Raw genomic sequence first — 24,661 nt, forward strand, 5'->3', positions numbered from 1 at the left:
CTTTCCACCTTAAATGTTAAATAGAAGTCAAACACCAGACAGGTGTTAGGGAAATCTTATCCTGAATTAAATCTATGCTTCAGGCCAACCTGTGTATCTGTCTTTATTTATTGTTCACAGCACTGTGTACTAGAATGTCCAGTTAAAAGGCTAGACTGAGACTTGTGGTTCTGATCTTCTTCTTTCAAGAATCTGGTGGGAAGTAGAGTTAGTACTAGAAGTTAGATATAATGATGTAATCCTCTACCACCCATGCCTCTGTAACTCATTGATGCCCAGGGTAAACTACTGTTTTTACCTGTCAGTGTTTATGAGATAAATTGAAAGATAATGCACTAACAGGAAAAGTTACAAAAACATCACTTCAAAAGTATGAGGCACATCAGAAGGCCATATATTAGTAGGTGCTGAATATGCGGGAAAACAGTATTTTGTGAGTTATTGAAAATGTCTTTACCCATCCTATAAAAATGTACATCATTAACATGCATAACTGTACCCAAATTGACCACTGAGACCTTAATAATTTATTTTGTTTTATCGCAACTAGAATATAAGTAAACTGGCACACTTTTTTTTTTAAGGAATATAAGTAGCTCCCCACAATGATTTCAGTTAAGTTAAGCAGGGTATTGACAATCTGTATACTTCCCTTCTTTCCAAGCCATGTAGTACAAAAAGTGTAGTATTTTTTTTTCTTTTTTGTTTTTCTTTGTGGATCAGCAAAGAGAAAGATATGTGTGGAAAATGGATAGTTAATAATTAGAGTTATTTCTTTTCTCTTTCCCTCTTTAAGAAAAACTTCTTTTATTTCTCCTTTATATTGAGTGGTAATTTCCATGTCAACAGGTGATAGTGGATCTATAATTAATATTATTAATAACAATTAATAACCATAATAATAATGCTAATCAAATATGAGAAAATATCAAATATAATTTAGTTATCACTCTGTATGTAAACAATTTAAAGCTCAAGAAATGAGATCCAAAGGAACCAAGTAGAATGTGCTGGAGAACCAATTGGCAGGGCAATAAAATAAACAATTTTACAACAGAAAAGATGAGAGAGAATGCTCCAGAATATACTCAACCTCTTTCTGCAATATCTTTTTCCTTTGGGTGTCTTTGGTATGTGTCTGGGGGTTGGGGGCTTTGGGTGTGTATGTGCATGTTTTGTACATGTGTGTTCATGTGTGCAGGAATATGCAGAGGCCAGAGGAAAACATAATTTTTTTCCTCATATTTTGTGACACAAACTGACTCATTGGCCTGGAACTCAGTGATTTGCCAAGAGGAGGTGGCCAGAGAGTCCCTGGCATCTGCTTTCTCCTCTTCTACTATGTTGGGATTACAAGCACTTGCCACAGCATCAATTTTCTTTACATTGGATTGAGGCTCAAACTCAAAGCCTCATTATAATATTCAGGATACTAATAACAAGTGGAAACAATAGTCATTTTTATACATCTGTATTAGGTGCTTTTCTATTGCTGTATAAGGCACTATGGCCAAGGTAATTTATAAAAGAAAACTTTCAATTTCACTTATGGCTTCAGAAGACTGGATTCCATGAACATGGAATAGAGGCATGGCAGCAAGAGTATCTGAGATCTCACATTTCAAAACCACAAGCATGAAGTGGAGAAAACACTGACAATGATTATATATTTTTAAATTCTTAAAACACATCTCTTAAGCCATATAATTTCCACTAAGCACACACCTCCAATTCCTTTCCACACACTACCACCAGCTGGAGACCAAATATACAAGCAACTAAACTATAAAGACCATTATCATTTACACAACCACATTCTATCCGCTGTTCCCCACAGGCCTGTGGTCATGTATCATAAGGCAAGATGAATTTATGACAATTTCCAAAATCCCAATAGATATTCACAATCACAACACATTTCCAAAGTCTCGTCTGAGTCTAAAGTCAATTTCTTAATACCTACCTCCAGTAAAATCAAAAGATAATATATACTTGCAACAAAATATGGCAGAGTATGCATTACAAATACAAAAGGAAAGAATGGGAACATAATGAGGATATACTGGGCAAAAGACAAAGAGTAGCAGGCAATCTCCAAATTCTATAGTCCCAAATTTGACAAGGCTCTTTTTCAGTCCAATTTTACTACCTATGTTCAACTCTCTAGGGTAAATATTCCACTGTTCTGCTAAAGGTTACATTTTGATATATTCAACATAATCTTAGTTTTTCAGCTTCAAGAATGTGCACTATGGGCCTCTTGCCTTCTCAGATATCTCATACATGGACTTCTCTATAACATTATTTTTTCTATCTTTGGTTCTCCATAAGAATGGAAGAAGGATCTACAACACCTTTCCTCCTGTATCCTTCATGACACTAAAACCAGAAGAAGACACATGATAGTACAAAGTTTAGCTGCCCATTTTGGATGGAGTCTGATTTTACTGGTAACATTTGAAGTGCCTTTTCTTTCTCGTTGCTTTTTAGGAACAAAAAACTGTTAGACTAGTGATTCTCAGCATTTCCTTTTTTTTTTAATTAGGTATTTATTTCATTTACATTTCCAATGCTATGCCAAAAGTACCCCACACGCTCCCCCATCCACTCCCCCACCCACCCACTCCCACTTCTTGTCCCTGGCATTCCCCTGTACTGAGGCTTTTAAAGTTTGCACAACCAATGGGTCTCTCTTTCTACTGATGGCTGACTAGGCCGTCTTCTGATACATATGAAGCTAGAGACATGATCATTTCTAATGGTATAATTCTTCAACATAGTTTCTTATGTTGTGGTAACCCCCAATCATAAAATTATATTCATTGCTACTTCATAACTGTAATTGTGTTATTTGTGATTAGTCAGAATGTAAATATCTGATATGTAGGACATTTGATATGTGACCCTTTAAAAGAGTCATTCAACCCCCCAAAAGTCAGGAAACACAGGTTGAGAACCACTACTTTCAGCCTTTTCTCCTCTTTTCACAAATTGAAAGTTTACCTAAGTGAGATTACGCCTTGAGGGTATCCTTCCTTTATTCCACTGCAGATTTAGTCTTTTCTTCCTCTTATTGTTTTGAGGTACAACACTTGTCTCTAACATTTTATTACCTATGGCCTTCTGTCTCTTCCATCTTTATATTTTCTATTTCTTTTTCACTCTACTTGTTCTTTTTTTTTTTTTTTTTTTTTTTGCTAGAGACCTAAATAATAAAAGATTACTTATAACTATATAACAGAGTCAATATTAGACTGTCTTGAAATCTTTTCTGGCAAGGACATTAGTCCATTACTTTTTAACTTAGCCTTAGGAAATTTCTTTTGACAAAGTCAGACATAGTTTTACTGGTACAAACTAGAGTCATTGGAGAAGTGGGAACCTCAATTTAAAAGTCTTCAAATGACTTCTTCAAAAGTTTTCTTAATGACTGACATTAATCAGCTATTAAGATGTTCATTCTTATGTAGTGTATATTTCCTTTGAGCTCACCGTTTACTGACATTGAACTTCTACCTTTTCTCTACCTGTAGAGTGTTGGGAGTACAGGTATCCTCCAGAATGGTTGTTTCTTTTAGTGGTGCTGGCCATCAAATTCAGGGTTTTGTTGCATATTCAGAAATTCATAGGCACTTTTCCTATGGAGGCAATGCCTAAGCCTAAAGTTTCAGACTTTAGACAAAACAAAATAAGCACATGGCAAAATCTTTTTAGGTTCCTCTGATGCTGGTTATTATGGAGGATGAATGATTGGTTGTTACATGTGTATTACCTTTCTTGCTGCTATGATGTAATACCTATCTAAGCCTCTAGAGGAGGGATTTCCTTTTGGTTGTGGTTTGCAGCCCATCATGACAGATGGCTAAAACAGTATGGCAAGAGTCAACAGTAGAATAAAACAATTATTTGCTCAAATCCTGGAAGACCAGGAAGCAGAGAGGGGGAAGAATAACATTAAGCTAGATCTTTCCATTTTACCTTTCATAAAATGCTAATACATGTTTTAACATAATAAAGTTTATGTCGCTTAACAGTAATCAAATTCCATTCCATATAGTTGCATATGTAGTGGAGGATGGCCTAGTTGGTCATTAATGGTAGGAGAGGCCCTTGGTCTTGCGAAGATCACATGCCCCAGTGCAGGGGAATGCCAGGGCCAGGAAGTGGCAGAGGGTGGGTTGGGGAGCAGGGCAGGCAGAGGGTATAGGGGACTTTCAGGATAGCATTTGACATGTAAATGAACAAAATATCTAATAAAAAAGAAAATGTAAAAAATAAATAAATAAAAATATCTCTTAGATCTACAAAAAACAAAACAAAACAAAAAACCAAAAAACCAAAAAAATAAAAAAAACAAAGAAAAACAAAAACAAACAAACAAACAAAAAAACAGGCTAGCTTTGTACTCACAGAAATCTAAATACTTCTTCTTTGCTTAGGGCTAAATGTAAATGTATGGGATACTAGTGGGTACAAAAGTATCAAGAGTATCAAGTACCCAAGAAATAACATCAATCACATTATACCATAAAGTTCAGTGTCCTAGTGCTTAACATTTGCAAGTTTAGAGCAACTGTGAAACAATAGGGATGAAAGGTTTAATAAAGAATGAGTAGAAGACACATAATTCAATACATGGCACTGTTTGACTAATCTAAAATCTTCAGAGGAAGACACTGTTCCACATAAATATATGTTCCAGGTAATAATCACTGATCTCTTTAAACACCAAAAATATTTTCAAATAAAATTTAACTATTTGAGAAGGAAGTCTTTCTCTAATGGATTACATGATTTCTTACCTTCTTAAACACAGAAAACAGGACAGAAAATAGATACCCCCTTTTTATGACTCAGAATCATTACTGTGAAATCAATTCCAGAATTCCTGTTGGATTCAGCCACACTTGTCAGACTGATGAAATCAGAGCTTGCAGTCTTTTTATTCTGTTCCTTGCGTGTCAGTCCCCACAAACTGCCTTACAAAATTCAATGCCGCCGGGCGTGGTGGTGCACACCTTTAATCCCAACACTTGGGAGGCAGAGGCAGGTGGATTTCTGAGTTCGAGGCCAGCCTGGTCTACAGGGTGAGTTCCAGGACAGCCAGGGCTACACAGAGAAACCCTGTCTTGAAAAAAACAAAAAACAAAAAACAAAAAACAAAACAAAATTCAATGCCTGTCTTTCCTTGCATATTTCTTTGTTCCCTAATGACTAAAATGAACACATTTGCCACCCTACACCCTTCTCAGGATATCGGACTCTAAACACGGCACTCTTTTCATTTAAAAGTCATTTTTCAGTATTTGAGTTAGTATGAAAAAAATAGAAATATGTCCATTGTGACTCTGTGAGTTCTTTAATGGATTTACACTATCATGTCACGTAGGTTATATCATTCCTTTTAATTATCGATGTGTACCTACAGATAAATACCCACCTGCCTATACACACATTATGTCTTTGGAGGTCAGGTGTGTTGGACCCACCCCATTGCCCATCTCTGAAATCACTGGCTGTTTTGAGACACTTTACCAGGGAACATCACTCTAGTCTTCTAGTAGAGTGACATTTTAGCCACTGAGCTCTTCATGTCTCCAGTCCCTGTCAATCGTTTTTGTACATATATTGTCGTCCTAATTTAATTTTCTTATCTTCTCTGGGTTTAAGTTTTCATAGAAAGATCATAGATTTGTAAGGTTTTAATTGAGAGTGAGATGTTAATCCAGTCCGAACCTGACTTGGGCCATTTTGCTTAGTTTCTAAAGTTCATTTTCACCAACTGTTAAATTTATATGCTAAAAAGGATAAAAGGCAAATAGAGTCTGCAATCCTTGTCCTATATGAGGTATATCTCAGGCATCCAAAAACCAGTGTCTCTGCTCAAAGTTTCCATCTCAAAAGACAAGGAGCAAAGTTGATGCTATCATGTAAAATAAACTGAAAAATATTTTTCTTGTTCTTTTTTTTTTTTTTTTTTTTTGGTTTTTCGATACAGGGTTTCTCTGTATAGCCCTGGCTGTCCTGGAACTCACTTTGTAGACCAGGCTGGTCTCGAACTCAGAAACCCGCCTGCCTCTGCCTCCCAAGTGCTGGGATTAAAGGCGTGAGCCACCACGCCTGGCTTTTCTTGTTCTTATTAGTTCTTTGAGAAGTTGACACAATGAGTTTTCCACATGTCTATTCCTTTTTCCCAAGTTCCTTTCAGATGTTCACCCCTATAACCATATAACTTTGTTTGTGTCCTTGATTTTTATTATCCATCAAGCCTGATTTTTTTGACCTATATAATCATGGAGGTGTGGCCTTCCACTAAAACATACAAGACTTTCAGGAGACTAAACCCTTTAAGAGAACTGACTCTCTTTCTCTGTTATCAGTGGCCAATAGCCACTCAGATAGGAATTACATGTCTACCTGTGCTCCCATTGTTGATCCTTTAAGATGGATTGAGCTTAAACAGATTTTATGCATGTTAGCATAGCTGGGGTTCATTTTTTTTTCAGTTCTGTTGTGTCCAGAGGACATTCCTTTTATTCACACACTGTCTTTGACTCTTACAGTCTCTAAATAGCCTCTTAGTAATCCTTGAGTCTTGGGAGAAGGTGGTGTTGTATTGATGTTCGGTTTAAGGTTGAGCATTGCTTATGTCCTAATTCTATGAACCTTGGGTACTTGTGGTTCTCTGTGTTAATTAACATCTACTGAAAATAGAAGCTTTTATGATGATGGTTGTGAGATGATTTAGTTCATAGGAATAACAACATGTCATTGTGAATCAGTCAAATATTATGTTCATAGAATAATTGTAGTAGGTTGGCCTGGCTTTTCACAGGCTCTCAGCCAAACAATTGTCCCAAGTGTGGATTTGATCTTGTACAGAGAGGGAGAGACTTAAATATAACAGAATGTGGTTGATTATTTGTGTGATATCTTTCCAATTTAGTACTAGTGGGCCTGTCTTGCCATATCAGCAACTGTTATTGTATCAGGTTTCAGAGATGTTAACACTGATCATACTATTCTTCAGCAATACAGTCTTACCATCAGTTTTGGAGGGTGCGCATTGGGAGTGGCAATAGTTTGCAACATGTATGTATCCATAGAAACTTACTGGACAACAATTCCAAAATGATTTTTTTTTTTTTGGAATTGGGCTTTTTATCTGTAAGTATATAGTATCTAATAGTAGTAGCATTGTCCTATTATGACCTAAGTTCATTTCAACTCTCTGTGTGTGTTTGTGAGTTCATGTGTGTGTGTGTGTGTGTGCACATGTATACACTTATCTACAATTGTGGGTATGGATAGATTTCATTATCTTAATCCAAGGTAGATTAAGAAAGGATTCCCAGTCCTGTGATATAACAATTTTTTCTACATAGCCACAAAAGAAAGATCAAAAACAGCTGATGGGACCTCTCAACAGGTACAGTACTTTGCGGACAAACCTGGAAATCTGAATAAATTTTTCAAGATACACATAGTTGAAAGAAAGAAGTCCCACATGTCATCCTCTGGCCACACAAATTCTGTAGGACCCCTGTGTATACATATTGTCTCTCTCTTTCTCTGTCTCTGTCTTTCTCTTTTTCACATACACACATAAATACATATACAAATACACATATAATACCTCTAAAATATACATAAATATAGTAACATTCTCAATGATAAAGCATATTCAGACCAATAACTCATTTTTAACCAACTTTAGCTTATCATTTTTATAGGTGTCTGCAATGAATAGACTCCTTGTGCATGTAGATATAGATGTGATGCTATAGATAGGGCTACAAGAATATTTTGCATGTAAATCACTGTGAACATAAATGATTATGTACTCAGGATAAATCTCTTGAGGTGCCATTGCCAGGCCAGAAAGTACACATAGTTTCAAGCTTTTTTTTTTTTTTTTTGCCATCTTGATGCTGTATATCAAGATGGAGTGAATTTATACACTATAAATCAAGGAAGAAACTTGTACCCATTTCCCAGTAATGGATATTAAATTTATCTTCTCATTTCAGTGGTTGAAATTCTATGAATATGAATGTCATATGAATTTCTATGAATGTCATCAAGGAAAGAGAGATGAAGAGATAGAATAACAGAGAAACACAGATAAGTAAGAAGGAGAATACCATACATAGGCTTAATTTTTTTCAAAACCTACATTAATAAAGGCTTTTAAATGCTTCAACTTCCCTTTTAGCCCACCACTCACTAGAGGTAAGAGAAAGGTTTATAGGTCAAAGATGAATGTAAACCTGTTTAGAAATAGTTCTTTGGGACAATTCCAATCTTTATCGTTAGGATATCAACATATCAGTTCACACAAATCTGCAGTGGTTGCTTGATCCATTCCCATACTCCATTCACAAATCAGCAAGGACAGTTTGATCTGGAAGAAATTGTGATGCTCTGCCAATTGACTGATTCTGGAAGTAGCAAGAAGCCTCTGGAATATCATTAGTTCTTTGGTGCATTTCTCTCTACAAACAATGATCAATAAAGAAGGGAAGACAAACCGATGCCAGAACACTGTCTACTGTCTGTTGTGGTATACTAAAACCCTTTCTAAACATCATGTGTCCATGTGTCCTCTCAAATATCTGCTCCAATGAAACATCACATACTCTTTTTCATGTAGCTTCCAGAAATTCACCATGTGTCTGTTCTCAGTAATACATCCTCTAATGGGGCTGCTTCAACAAAACTTCATCTCCTGTGTTTTTTTCAGCACAGCATCTTCTCATAAAACAGTTTCCAGAACAACATCACATGACACAACTCAGTCTCCAAAGAAACCCAAAATATCCACTTCAACCATAGCTTTTATTTTGCCATTAATTGGTTATCTGAATGTCAAAAACCCTTGAAATTTTTCAAATAGCATTTGTAGGTGGATTTAATTTGGTAAGAAGATGAAGTAGATGAAGTGTTCTTCCCAAAGCATCTCTGTACTTTACAGAAAATGAAGGAATGTAATAAGATGGCAAGATGAGAGAGAAAAGGAAATAAACACCCAAATGTCCAAGTATGACAGAGGAGTCTTGTGGCTGTGGCTTTGTATGAATACAAGATAAACACTCTCTCTAAACCAACCACAGAAATATACAGAAACATTTATTTCCATGTAGCATGATTAGTACCAGAAAGCTGAGGAGAGGGTGAGGGCCTCCTTAAACCTCACTCATCTAAATCAAAGCTCAGCACCGTTTCTTTCAGAATATACAAAACTCCACATATCAAAGAAAATGAATATTTATAGAGAGCCTTCATGTGTATGAATTCCCTTATTGGGTAGAAAAACAAATTGGAGAAAAGAAAACAAACAGGATCACATATTGATCACTGTATCTTTAATTGTGCAAATTCCTGGGAAATGTTCAAATGTTGTACTATTCAGCTTCTAGTGGACAACTGAGGATCCACAAAGTTCATAGATCTTTCTTTGTGCTCTAGAATTTGCATGATTATCTTCATTATGCAGCAATGAGAGCAGGAGAGAGTAGGTCACCCATGGTGAACCACTGTGTTTCTTTCATTCGATTGTGACTGAACCATGACACTCTTGTTTTCTAACTATTCCTCTGTTACTTCCATCCTTGGGTAGCCATAATTGCCATCCCAGGTAACATGTTATCTATCTCTGTATCTAATGATGTGTCTTGGAAACTTCATGGTGCCATGGAACACAGGACATATCCACTGTAACTCCAATGTGTTATTGCATTTTCCTAGTCTATTTACTTTGTTTTGCCACAACTTTATGCAAAGCTAATACATTGCTACAGAATGCTTTTTCCGGTCATGGAAGCAGCCAGCCTGCAGTACTCAGAAACCCTTTTCCCTAAGGGAAATAGAAGTCATTTGTTTCTGGATTAGGATATAGTCTGTCCTGGCCAACCTTGAGCCATTTCTCATACATTAGCACCTTGCAGGTATTCTGCCTTTGAACAGTGTTCAAGAAGCCAGTCAAGGATGAGTATATGACATGGAAGTAGCACTCAGTTCATACAAAGCTTACATGCAAAGGACAGAACAATAAACACTAAAGTTATGGCCACCCTTATGAAATCAATAACGTGGCTAGCTACCTCCTTATATCAGTTTTCTTCTCACCATGACAAAAAAATATTTGACAGCAAGTCCTTCAGGGAGGAAGTGTTTACTTTGGGTTTTGGTGCAATAGATGCAGTCTATCAAGGCAGGGAATGCTAGGAAGTTGATTAGTTTATGGGAAAGGGGATTATATGTGATGAGATGGAAGGAACAGGTAAAAACTAGAAAGAGCTTAAGGTAGAATAAGGACCAGACTATGTATTCCTCCATACCTGAATCTCAGCAACCTACTCTATCTATGAGGTTCTACTGCCTCAATGTTCTACAAACTCTATCAGCACCCAAGTTGGGAAATCAAGCATTCAGATGTATGACTTATGGACAATATCTTACATTCAACTGATAGTGCTACACACACACACACACACACACACACACACACACACACACTCACACAATATTTGGAATGAAAACAAGATAAACAAAGCCTTGGAAAGATGATCCTACAGGAAAATCTCCTAAAGCTGTGTGGACAGGAAAAACATAAACCATCAAGCCATCCTTAAATTCTCTTCCATATTTTCTATACAGTCAAGGATGCTCTATTTGATTCTCCAAACAGCCTATTTGTTTTGCACATACTATTTTTTGGATTTAGCACTCTAGAGTGAAAGTTTAGTATGGAGATCCTGTCCCAAGTAAAGCTGTGCACAGTTCATGGCTCTAGGGTTAAGACTAGAATAAATGCTATAATTTTGACTTTGCATGCTCCTAAGATCCATGTTTAAAGAATTCATCTCTTGGTTGTACTGGTGGTAAGCAGTAAAATGTTTAAAGTTAAATAAAGTAGGAGAAACTCGGTCACTGGGGTCATGACATTCATATATTTTCCTTTGTCTCATTTTTACTTTGTGTGTGTGTGTGTGTGTGCCCTTAGATGTATATGTGCAGGTAGATGCATATGTGTGCTTGTATGTGGAAGTTCAGAAACAATACTAGGTATAGTTTGATAGGACTCTGTCTACCTTGCTTTTTATGTGAGGGTTGCCTACTTGATTGAATATCACTAATTTTGTTAGGTTGCCTGACAGGCAAGCCAAGGGAGTTTACATTCATCTGTCTAGCACTAAAAATAAAAGGGCATGCCACCATGCCCATGTTCTCAATCTATCTATAAGTCATGGCCATATATAGCTATATCTGTATTTTTTATGTGGATTGTGGGGAGCTGAACTTTAATACTCAAATATGTGCATCAGGTACTCTTACTTGTGGAGTCAATTCCCTAGTACCTGCTTTTATTAGTGGTGGTTTTAGAAACTAACTTCATCCTCACATTTATGATGCAAAGACTTCACTGACTGAGCCATGATCCTGTCAGCTTGACCATGACCCTTATTCTTTTGACCATGGACCCAGCAAGGTTATTTCTCTCCTCAGTCTAACCATGGACACATACACTGGAGCCAAATAATAATCAAAAATGAAATCCCCAGAATTGTGGTTCTTTTTCCACACAAATTCATTTTCTCAGAGACATGCCAGCAGTACAGAAATCAGAGAGCCATCAGAGACTCAGACTCTATTTCTTTCAAATCTAATAGTTATAAGACAGGCTGACCTTGTGTTTACTTTGGTATTCTCTGTATAGAAAGCTTTGTGGAGCAAATCCATTCTGAAAACAAGCTGGCTGTAAGGATTGCTTTACCTCTCTAATATAGTACCTCATACACTCAGAACCTCTGCTTACCTTCCAGGAACTGGAGATGCATTCAATCCTATTCACTCATTGTTTTGTTTTTTGGTTTTGTTTTTTTGGTTTTTTTTTTTGTTTTTTGTTTGTTTTTTTTTGTTTTTTTTTGTTTTTGTTTTGTTTTTTGTTTTTTTTTAAAGATTTATTGTATTTATGGATACACTGTAACTGTCTTCAGACAAACCAGAAGAGGGCACCAGATCCCATTACAGATGGTTGTGAGCCACCACGTGGTTGTCAGGAATTTAACTCAGGACCTTTGGGAGAGCAGTCAGTGCTCTTAACCACTGAGCCATCTCTCCAGCCTGATTCATCATTTCATGAGGATGTTAGGTGCAGGAGCTGAACTGCCCACCCAGTGCTCCACCTTCTTTGTGTTCTTAGCTATTTCCACTAAAGCTCCGTGAGGTCTCAGTCTTATGGTTATCAAACCATGTCACACCTGAAGAAAGTCACTTCAGAACTCTGAAACACAAAACAGGTTATTCAAGCAAGTTCTAGAGCTGTTTCCAGCAAGTTCTTAACCTTCCTAATGCTGTGACCTTTTAATGCAGCTCTAATATTATGGTGTCCCAAAACTGTAAAAATTTTGTTACTTCATAACTGTAATTTTCCTGTTATGAATCATAATGTAGATATCTGATACTAGACCCCTGTGAAAGAGTTGTGTTGTCCGAAAGGGGTCAGGACCCACAGCAAGAGAATCACTTTTATAGGGTGTCCCTTAGAGTCAGTACACTGCCAGTCCTGTGTCTGATTTTGTAACAGCTTATGATCTAGGCATACATTCACTCATTTTTGGTTTGTGTGCCACAGTGCCTGTGTGGAAGTCAGAGGGCAACATTCTGGAGTGACTTTCTCTTTCCACCATGTGCGCGTCCCAGGGATCAAACTTATGTCCTTGGCAGCAAGAGCCTTCATGTGGAGTGATCTTACCAGCCCTGTGCTCATTGCCTTTCTAAGAATTGCTAACTAGCAATCTGCTTTTCAAAGGGGCTGCCATTTCACCTTCCCACAGAGCAATGCAGGATTCCAAGCCCTCATCTTGACATTAGTTCACGTTTAATTATTACAGCCACTGACTGTAGTGGAAATATTAACAAACTTCACTTATACTCTTGATTAGAGTGATTATCACCTTTTTGGGTGCTCTGTGACAGTGCCTCAGAGCTTGTGCAAAATACATGGAGGTCTGAAAATCTTCCAGTTATGACGAGTTGGCTAAGGCAAGGGTCCTTTCTAGATCCTTTAGCTGCATATTGCCTTGTATCCCGAGCTTTTGTCCCCGCCGGCAAGAACACACTCAGGACAACTGGAATCTTCTGCGGCAAAGCTTTATTGCTTACTTCTCAGGAAGATCCCGACCCCAGAAAATGGAGTCCCTTATATAGTGCTCAGCCATGACGTTTCAGCACCTGATGTGGCGTGACAGCTCTTGATTCATTGCTCGCCCATCACACCACTATTACACCCTGAGAATGGGCAGTGACTAGGAGTGAGTTCACTCTCACACTTGCGCACAAGGCTTGTTTACTAGTTAGTCACGGCAAAGGCCAGCGCCATCTTATAATGGTGATTGCTCGCGGCACGCACAGGGCTCTCCACAGCGATTGCTCCCTGCACGGCTTTCCACATCTCCCCCTTTTTATTTTATTAAATTGAGGCTGGACTAGGTCTGTGTAATTATGCCCATCCGCTGTGGCTCCTGTCTTAGGTCGTTCCTCCAATGTCACAGCTTTTCCTGTCATAGGGTAACCCTATCGCCACTGGGCCCCGTGTCTTAGGATGATCTGTGCATGAGGAAAGTTGCCCGTCCCTGGATACCGCAGTGCTATGTGACAGTAACTACTAAATGACCTAGGGCGAACTCTACAAAAGAGGCCAGCCACCAATGTCAACTAATTTTTGAGCATAGATAGCCAGATTTCGGGGGAGGCGCCTTGCTCAATGGCAGCAAGTGCTTGAGCTATCACAACCTTGTCACGTGTTTGTTGGGTTCTGAGCTTGCAAACCAACCAGAGCATGAACACAAGTCCACAGCAGGTGGCAACACCAAATAAACCCACCCCCACCCATTCCTTAAAATAAGAAAATGCAGATGAAATCCAGGAGGAGAGGCCCTCTGTCAATGACAGGTCCACTCGCGTTGAGTTGATCTTTAAAACTGCCACCCTCAGGGCCTCAAGAGTCTCATCGAATCCCTCAGACCAATTTCCTGCAAGATACAAGGAAAGCTGTCTAGACAGATTAGCTGCATTAGTAAAATTTTCATATTGGACACTGGTAATACATAGGGCTTCCAGTTTTCTTTCACAGCCCAACTGGGCCATCTGGTATAGAACTCCTATCTGTTCTTCTGCCAGGTCAAGGCACTGATTCAATATCATCAGCCCTCCCTTTAACTTGGTACTAGCAGAAGTTTGGACAGTGATGGCATCAGCCAGATCTGCTGAAAGCTGATTTAATTTTGTGCCTGATTGAACCGTACTAGCCATAGCATAGCCTGCAGCTGTAGCAGCAGCTGCACTGGCTGAAATTGCTATGATCACGGCAGCAGTAATTCCAAAATCTCTCTTTTGTCGAAACAGGGATAAGGTGGAGGGTGTTTCCACCGGAACAGGGATCCAATGTGGGATCCGTGCTACCATGGCATGGGTGTTCTTTGTTACATCCCAACATTGAGAAATCCAACAAGAATCATTGGAACAGACTTCAAATGAATCATTGGAAAGAATAAACAAGAAAGGGGGGTAAACACAGACTGGGGTAGATGGATAATTAATCTGGTTTACCAAAGTTTTATTGAACCCAGTGATCTCTACACTGGTATTAGTATATCCATAAGAGTCCTGGGAGGCAGCATGTATTCCCCAATACTGAGCAAATCTTGAGATGCCAGTAAAAGAAGCCTTTCCAACTGCTCCTCCCTGGATAAAGATCAAAGGATTGAGTTCTGTACAACTGCCATTGACTCCACAAAGCACCCACTTGTGAAAGGGATGCATTCTAAAGTCCTGTATGAAAAGTCCCTCTTTCATAACAAATTCCTTATCTGGATCATCTATCATGTTGGGAGAAAAGGAAAAGGTTTTACTCTGATCTGCCCAACGAGTGATGGAGGATTGACAATCAGACCAAGGCAGTATCAGCCTTTCATCTTCCAAGCTACAATGAGGGGCTATTTTTGGTTGGTGGGGACGTTCTTTGTCTGAAAAGTTAGGTGGTAGAAATGTACCATTAACCCAAATTGCCTCCTGCCAAAAGGTCCGATTTGTAAAGGTTATATCTGCATTGGAAGTATCTTGGGTTGTGCTTACCCAACCTCCTCGGTGCTCATTAAACTTCCCCAAAGCTCGAGCTGTGAGGTTGATACATTTTCCTGGTCCATTAATTTGAAAACATAAAGAACCCTGTTCTAATAAAGAGCGATTTTCCCCTAATGGTGCTCGGGTGGGATCATAGGGTAGATATGGCAAATCTAATGTTTTATTAGTAGTAAAGAATTTTAGAAAAACTATAGCATTATGGCGAACAGGCATTGGTTTAGGGAAAGTCGAGAGAATGGCCCATCTCTGTTCGCCCCTCATACTAGGAACCTGAGACAAGTTCAGCATTGTCAGGATCAGGAGCAGTCCTCGGGAGGTCTGCATCTTCTGCACCATCCTTGATGAATATCTTGCGGGTGAGTCGTTCCGGCAGCCAAAATGGGTTGTCTTCACTCTGTGGAAAAACACAAACAGCTCCCCTGGATCTTATCAAAATAGGATCCGGGCCTTTCCACAGACCAGTTAAGACATCCTTCCATTTGACCATTTCTTTTGGTCTATCAGGGTCTGAGCTATGTCGATCAGCTGCAGAGCGACCTTGCTCATCAAGATTCAAAAAATTGAGTGTAAAGAGTGCCATAGATACAGCTACTCTTGGCACTGAGGGCAGAGTCTCATCAACTCCCCCTTTTTGTTTTATAAGATAAGACTTAAGTGTACGGTGTGCACGTTCCACAATGCCTTGTCCTTGAGGATTATAAGGAAGGCCAGTCAAGTGAGTGACATCCATTTGATGACAAAATTGCTGAAATTTAGTAGAGGTATATGCTGGCCCATTATCAGTTTTAAGAATTGTGGGCTTGCCCCAAGCACTCCACGCTTCTAAACAGTGCTGTATAACATGAGAGGCTTTCTCACCTGTTAAAGGTGTAGCAAACATAACACCAGAGCAGGTGTCAATGGAAACATGTAAATATTGATTTCTTCCAAAGGAGGAAATATGAGTGACATCCATTTGCCAGACCTGTAATGGTCTGATGCCTCGGGGGTTTACCCCTACATGAGGAGTAGGCAGAAATTGACAACAGTTTTGACATTGGGTGACAATGTCACGAGCTTCTTTCCTAGTTAAAGTGAAACGGCGGCTTAATGTTTCAGCCATCACGTGGAAGCGTTTATGAAACTCCCTTGCAGCCTCTGACTGTGAGGACAGAGCAGCAGCCACGATTCTAGTAGCTTTGTCTGCCAAGTCATTTCCATGAGACATGGGGCCAGGAAGGCCAGAATGAGCCCTAACATGATTAGTATACAGAAGATGTCTTCTATGTAACAAGGCTGACTGAATTTGCTGAAAAATGTGAGCAAGCTTGCTAGAGGGTCTAATTAAGCCAGCAACTTCAAGCATATTAACTGCATTGACCACATATGAAGAGTCAGATACAATATTGAGCGGTCCTGGAAAAGTTTCAAGGACTTCTAGAACTACCAAACACTCTACAATCTGGGGTGATGTCTCATTATATTGTTTAGATGTTACTTGGCCATTTACTACATATGCACCTATGCCAGATTTGGATCCATCTGTATACACTTCTACCCCATCCGGAAGTGGGTGTTTGGCTGTTATTACTGGAAACACTATGGCTTGGCTTAAGGCAAATTGTAAAATTGGATGTTTTGGATAATGATTATCAATTTGTCCTGAATAAGAGGCAACCAAGACTGCCCAATCGTTAGTTGTTGCTGCCAGAGTTTGAACTTGAGCAGAAGTATAAGGTACGATTAGCATATGAGGTTCTTTCCCAAAATAAGTAACAGCTGCTTTTATCCCCCTAAGTGCAAGTTGAGCAACTGCATTAGGATACCACTCAATAATTTTTGCAGGGGAAGCATTAGGATGGACCCACAATAAGGGTCCTTTTTGCCATAAGACTGCTGTTGGTAACTGTGCAGTTTTTAATATGCACAATTCAAATGACTTTGACTCCTCAATGCGTTGTAATTGAGCATCTTGTAAGGCCTTTTCTATCGTTTGTAAAGCTTGACATGCAGCTGGGGTAAGTGCTCCGTGGGAGGAGATGTGGGTATCTCCCTCTAATATGTCAAATAAGGGCTTTAATTCTGCTGATGGAATTTTCAAAAATGGTCTTAGCCAATTAATATCTCCTAGCAATTTTTGGAAATCATTCAAGGTATGTAGTTGATCTTTGCGAATCTCTAATTTTTGAGGAACAATTTTGTCAGGATAAATGAGTGACCATAGGAAGGCTCCCATTCGAGCAACTTGCACCTTTTCAGTGGCCACCTGCAATCCCCATTGCCCTAACGTTTTTATTAATATAGGGTATGCATCTTGCAATAATTGTGAATTTTTATGGCAAATCAAAATGTCATCCATATAAATTATCACCTGTAATGATGGAAAATGCTCTCTAACTGACTTAAGTGCCAATTGCACATACAGTTGACACATGGTGGGACTATTCGCCATCCCCTGAGGTAGGACCTTCCATTGGTATCTTTGATCCGGTTCTAAATGATTAATGGCTGGGATGGTAAATGCAAATCTTTGCCTATCTTGAGGGCATAAAGGTATAGAGAAAAAGCAATCTTTAATATCTATAATTATAATTTCCCAATTTTTGGGTAAGGCAGAAAGCAATGGTAGCCCTCGCTGAACTGGTCCAAATAGACGCATTTGTGCATTAATAGCTCTAAGATCATGTAATAAGCACCATTTGCCAGATTTTTTCTTAATTACGAAAATAGGTGTATTCCAGGGTGAGGTAGAGGGCTCTAAATGACCCAAGCGTAGCTGTTCAGAAATTAGTTTTGTAGCTGCTTCTAACTTTTCAGAGGAGAGAGGCCATTGAGGAACCCATACAACTTCCTCTGTAAGCCATGGTATGGGCATGGAGCCCTCAACGGCCCCTAGAAAAAACCCAAACCTTGTCTCCCATTATTACCTTTTTGAGGGATAGGTTCAAGTTTACCCTGCTCTCCTTTCCCTAATCTCCTTCTTTCTTTATAGCCCATTTTCTTCATTATTTGAACAGCTTGTGGCAAGTATTCATTAGTCAAGGTCAGTCCTATTGCCTGTAAGATGTCTCTCCCCCAGAGATTTACTGGGAGTGGTAAAACATAGGGAGTGAATCGTCCTGTTTGACCTTCAGGAGCTGTCCAGCTCAAAGAACGGGAACTAATAGTGGGACAGGACTGATAACCTAAACCTTGCAAAGAACGTGATGACTGAGTAACGGGCCAAGTTTTTGGCCACCATTGGGAAGAAAGGATACTTTTATCTGCTCCTGTGTCTAAAATCCCTTTAAATTGTTTTCCTTCTATAACTAATTCTAAGAATGGCCTGGAGTCAAGAGGCATCACTAAGTAAGCAGAATCATTTCCAGTAGAACCAACCCCTCTGGTAGCTCGAGGGACACCAGAGGAAGGAAAACAGCCATGTAGGCTTGGCAAAATTATTAACTGAGCTATTCTATCCCCTTGTGAAATAGAAAAGACACCCTGAGGACAGGAACAGAGAACTTGAAGTTCCCCTTCATAGTCTTGATCTACGACTCCAGGGTGAACAGTAAGACCTTGTAAGGTAAGGGAGGCCCAGCCCAATATTAGGCCAACACTCCCAGATGGCAGAGGTCCTTTATAGTCAGTAGGAATAGGCTGTACCCCCATTTGGGGCATTAGCATGAATCGGGTGGTGGTACGGAGGTCCAACCCAGCTGATCCTTCTGTTGCCCTGCGGACTGTGGGGTCCACCTTTTGCCTGTCGAGGTCCCATATGTTTTCGGGCCCTGAGACCTGAGGGCCCTGTACTGGTTTTTTGGAATGGTCTCATTATCTACTGCTTGAGGGAATCCTGGTTGCAGGGGCCTGCCTCGAATGTCCCTGACTGAACGACAATCTCTAGCCCAATGATATCCTTTTCCACACTTAGTACACAGTCCTGGTGCTCTCCTTTTGACAAGGGCTCTACAGTCCTTTTTTAAGTGTCCCGGTTTGCCACAATTATAGCAGAGTTTGAGCTCAGCCATGTCAGGGCGTTTTTGCCCTTGTAGAATGGCAGCTGCTAAACCTGCATTAGCGAGTGGCCCTCCAAGCTCACGGCAAACCTTCAACCAGTCCTGCAGTCCCTTGCTCTTTCTAGGTGTAATAGCCGCCCTGCATTCCTGGGTAGCCTGTTCATAGATCAACTGTTCAATTAAAGGCATAGCTGTCTCTGGATCCCCAAAAATTCTCCCTGCCACTTCTGTCATTCTAGCCACAAAATCTGAGAATGACTCCTGTGCGCCCTGGGTGATCTTGGTCAAATGCCCACTTGCCTCTCCCTTCTTAGAGAGTGCCTTCCATGCCTTAACTGCAGCAGCTGATATCTGAGCATAAGCTCCCCAATGGTAATTTGTCTGGTTATTAGCGTGTTGTCCCTGACCTGTAAGCAACTCAAAAGTCCATGTTCCTTGGTCCCCTTCAACATTGGCATTGGCCCTTGCCTGTGCTTGGCAGGAGTCTTGCCACAAAGCTTTCCATTCTAAATACATTCCCATGTTAGGAGATGCGGCTTTTACTATGGTCATCCAATCGCCGGGGGTCATTGCCAGAGTCGCAAGCCTTTCGACTTGGGCTACAATAAAGTTGGCATTGACTCCATAGTTACGAACTGACTCTGCTAATTCTTTAATCTGTATATACTCCACTGGGGCATGAATGCGTCCGCCCTCTGCGCCTTCAAAGACTGGAAACACTTGCTGCACTTTTCTCTGTTCCTCTTTTGAAATGAATGAGTCTGATTGATACCTCTGCACGTAGGGCGGAGGTGTACTAGGACCCAGAGGTTGCGGATCTGAAGATCGAATAGTGATTTGACATTTGTCTCTAGCTACTTTTGCTTTCTTTATGTTATTCTGTGACTGATTAGCTCGTCTTTCATCTAAGTCTGTCTCCTCAGAGGAGCTAAGTTCCTTATCCAATTCTGAGCTACTGACAGCTAGTGCCTTAAACTCATCTAATGGCGGGTAGAGGCTCCTTTCCTTATGTGCCTCTCCAGTTCTTTTTCTCTTCTTCTCTCCCTTTCCATCCCTTTTTCTAATCTCTCCCAAGGCATTCTTTCCTTTATATCTCTTTTCCTCGGGCTCAAGGCCCGTGGAAAGGCCTAAATTCTTCGGTGCACCTTGTTTCGTCCCAACTTTCAATCTCTCTCCCCACTCTGCCTCTGATAGACTGTCTTGAATTTCGTCCAAAATCTTCTGCCCTGCTTCTACCATCTGCTGACAATCCTCATCTGTTAAGCACGATCTCACCAATTTCCATAGCGGCATGATCCCTGCTTTAAGTTTGCCTTTCTGTTGTTCCCTAACTAGATCTCCTTTCAGTTTGTCCCAAGAGGTGGCAGTTAACGAACCTGAGCAAGCATACCATGGTGGCACACGGTCTACCTCCCTGACAAATGCCTCTATACTCTTAGTGGCGATTTTTAGGCCACACTGCTTCAGGACCGACCTTAACGCCACTACTACAGAGTGAGAAATTCCCATACTGCCGCTATCCAGTCCTGACCGTGACTGAAACTAATAGCTGTCCAGGCACTGTCCAGGTGCTGTCCGAGCCTGACTGCGACTGGGAACCATTCAGAAGTTCCAGCGGTGGAAGCAAAAGGAAACCGAAAGGGAAAGTGCAATCGCCGTGCAAACAATCAAAAGGGCATCTAACTCTGGAGAAATTTCAAGACTATACTTACCTTGCAGAGCTGTAGTGTCCCGCAGTTCTGGTTCCGCCCCGCGAACGAGGGATCTTCCATGTGCTGGTGTGATTTTATATAGTCCCCGGGTCTTCGGTGCCACGTATCCCAAGCTTTTGTCCCCGCCGGCAAGAACACACTCATGACAACCGGAATCTTCTGCGGCAAAGCTTTATTGCTTACTTCTCAGGAAGATCCCGACCCCAGAAAATGGAGTCCCTTATATAGTGCTCAGCCATGACGTTTCAGCACCTGATGTGGCGTGACAGCTCTTGATTCATTGCTCGCCCATCACACCACTATTACACCCTGAGAATGGGCAGTGACTAGGAGTGAGTTCACTCTCGCACTTGCGCACAAGGCTTGTTTACTAGTTAGTCACGGTAGAGGCCAGTGCCATCTTATAATGGTGATTGCTCGCGGCACGCGCAGGGCTCTCCACAGCGATTGCTCGCTGCACGGCTTTCCACAGCCTTGGATAATTATCATTCAGATTGTATCCTCTTCTGTGGCACTTTTGTTTCTTTTAAATTCTTCCCTGGCCCAATCCTGAAGATATTTTCGGTCAGAATCACTTAGAACTTGTCTAATTGTTCGCAAAATCTTTCTGTAGAGGAGAACTTGCTGCCTTCTCATGAACTGCTTCAGCATCGGGGGGGGGGCGGAGAGGGGAGCAGGAAGCAGGCATGTTGCCCACCCTATTCACTCATTCTTAATGGCTTAGAGAAGTATCAAATTTCAGTGTACTGCTTTTCTTGGGATTATTCCAATAGGAATTAAAGGAACAAAATGTGATATCTATGAGAGAATTATCATGCCCTCAATTGGCCCTTTTCTTTCATCCTTTATTATACTTTCATGAACATGGCACTAAGTAGCTACACACACACACACACACACAAACACACACACACAAACACACACACACATATACAGATATGCATGCACATTCACTCATTTGAACCCACACAAAGACTAGTTTGTTATTCACAGCATTGTAGCTAATAACTCATGTTAGAAGACTGTGTACACACTGATTGCATAAAACTACTATCATTGTGTATAATTATCAGGAATATCCAACAATTTCAATGTCTGCTAGCTGTCATGAAAAATATTCTTAAGGACTGCCCAGGGATAACTGTGTACTATTTATATAATCTAGTATGTTTTGTATCACATATACATACCATGAAGTGATAATTCATTCTTGATATACAGAAATATATCTACAAGCTCACTTGTATATATAAACCTCCATATTGGCTTATGGTATTTATCTTCCTATGTTTGTAAAACAAATGATCATTTAAATGAGGAATGGTGATACAGAAAAGTCTACATGCTTTATAGAAAGGAATCATTAAAGATTTCTTAAAGGAAAATATCCTTGTCCACATTATTGGTACTGAACAAAACCAATTAACAGAATTTTATTTCCCTTTTTGCACTAATTATTTACTGATAATTTATTAAGTGCCAGGCAATTTTGTAGACCCATAGAAGGAAACAGTAAAAATATAAAATAAAAACAATATTTTTATATTCGTGAATTGTAGTCAGGATGGAAAAAAGAAAAAAAAGAAAAAAACCACTAAGATAAGACACTCTTTTTTCTCAAAACTAGTACATATTTAAAGTGAGACAGAAAATCCCAAAGTAGTAAGACACTCGAGAGTGAGCAGATATGTAACCTTCATTCAATGGAGTGAGGATAAAAACAACATTTTTATATTCATGAATTGTAGTCAGGATGAAAAAAAAACACCAAGATAAGACACTCATAATCCCTAAAGCTAGTACACATTAATGGTTACTACAGCTCACATGATGAGATATACGAGGCAGAAAATTACATGAAAGAAATAATTTAGTCCTGTATCTACCTGGGGCAGAAGGATCCAGACTGAGAATGGTACAAAGACAACTGTGCCTAGAAAGAAGAAAGAAAGGGGAGACTATGGAGGAGGTAGGAAAATGAATTGTGGAATGTTTTGAACACTATTTGAGGACTAGGGAGTCTGAATGGTTTTCTAAGTGTACAGAAGTTATTACAACCCTTTATCAATTTAAATAATTCTTTCTCTATCCAATGGCTGCTGTGCAAGGTTGTCAATCAGACTAAACAATGCTCCTATGATTTTATAAGCACAAAGAACCTTTAAGTCATGTCTTGTGCCTGACTAAATAAAAAAAAAGATTTGAGCTTACTGAAGGCAGAGACACAATGTCTACTGCTCTGTGTTCACAATTTCTAAAATAGGGGAATGAGAGGAAAGGGAATTAGAGGTCACCATCAGACACTTGTGCCTTTTGGCAGGACACATGATTTTCTCTCCCAATTAAACTTCGGTCCTTTCCACACCATTTTCCTGTTGCCAGGCAACAGCCAACCCTGCACAGGTATACATACACACGTATAATATGTGAGGGTAGAAATGATTCTGAAGTCCATGCTACTCCTGAATCATAAAACAGTACAATAAAAACAGAAGTATTAATTACCACTGAGTGTTTGAAAATGTGTCCAACATTCTTAGCCATCAAAAAAATGCAAATGGAAATTACTCTTGTCAAAGTGGCTATTGTAACAAAAATGACAAATGCTGACAAGTATCCAGAGGAGCTTACTCAATAATGATCAAAATATGAATTTGTGCAGACCCTATGGAAACTTATATGGAGATTCCTAAAAACAAACAAACAAACACAAATAGAACAAACATCCAGCTTTATGTTGATGTTCCTAAATGATCTAATGCAGCCCATTATAAATACTTATTGTTATCCATGTCAATGTTTGTATATATATTGTAGATTTCCCTGCTCTCTGCTTTATTATTTACTACAGTCAAGATATGAATTTAGCCTAAGAGCTTATAATCAGACTAATGGATAAAGGAAAGGATCCATACATAATGGTATATTTTATTCAGCCATGTAGAACATAATTATGCCATTCTCAGAAAGATGGACAGACAGGAGATTATTAAGTTAGGTGAAATAAGTCAAACTAGGAAAGAGAAATAATACATGCCTTTTTCTCTTATGTACCCTCAAGATTATGTTTATATGTAGCTGTAGTAAATATATGAATACATATATGCATATTTGTGATGAGTATATAGAATTCAAATGAAGACTATTTAGGGATTTTCAAAGGACCAGAGAAAGGAAATAGAAAAGAAAAACCAGAATATAATTGGAGGCAAATATGAGCAGAATGAAAAGACACAAAAAATTCGTGATGAAGCACTTTATTTTTGATACTAAATTAAAGATTACTGTCAGGATAATTTTAATAGAAAATATCAGTGTAGATCTGTTTTCTTACTAAAATGTTTGTTATATACCATGCACCATACCATGTTAGTAACCATAAAACTTGGATACTAGATGCAGAAAGACCCAGAGTTCAAGGTCAACTTCTGTTATACAATGAATATCAGGCCAGTTTGAGCTACATGAGAAACTCTCTCAATAAAAATAGAATATAATAACATCATGGGTATTTATACTATGTTTCCAATAAGAATCCATACAACAAATCATTCTTTCTATAAACTCTACTTTTTTTTTTTAATAGTAGTATTGACATTCTGGCACTGAAAAACTTTCCTGGCATTTCAAACATATTAATTCAATGAATGTTTTTCATGTCCATATGAAAATATCACCACCACCACCACCACCATCATCATCATTATCATCATGTTATTGGTAGGATAATAGTTTTTGAAGTGGTTGGTTTATGTTTGTATAGCTTCTAAATGCTGGAGACCAATTACACTTTTGTCCTATTTAAAACTCAGTGTATAATCTATC

General features: G+C 39.3%; 1 long non-coding RNA gene across 1 annotated transcript; it reads right to left on the reverse strand.

Moving 5' to 3' along the window:
• Positions 1-13,150: 13,150 nt before the first annotated feature.
• On the reverse strand, positions 13,151-21,135 carry LOC147006093 (uncharacterized). Its single transcript, XR_015048930.1, has 2 exons — positions 20,837-21,135; positions 13,151-15,541 (listed from the first exon to the last, which is right to left on the reverse strand). It is a non-coding gene; the product is annotated as an uncharacterized LOC147006093 (long non-coding RNA).
• Positions 21,136-24,661: the final 3,526 nt, after the last annotated feature.

The sequence above is a fragment of the Mus caroli genome, unplaced genomic scaffold (genome assembly GCF_978045245.1).
Source record: "Mus caroli unplaced genomic scaffold, Mus_caroli_1 scaffold_1, whole genome shotgun sequence".
Classification (NCBI taxonomy): Eukaryota; Metazoa; Chordata; class Mammalia; order Rodentia; family Muridae; genus Mus; species Mus caroli.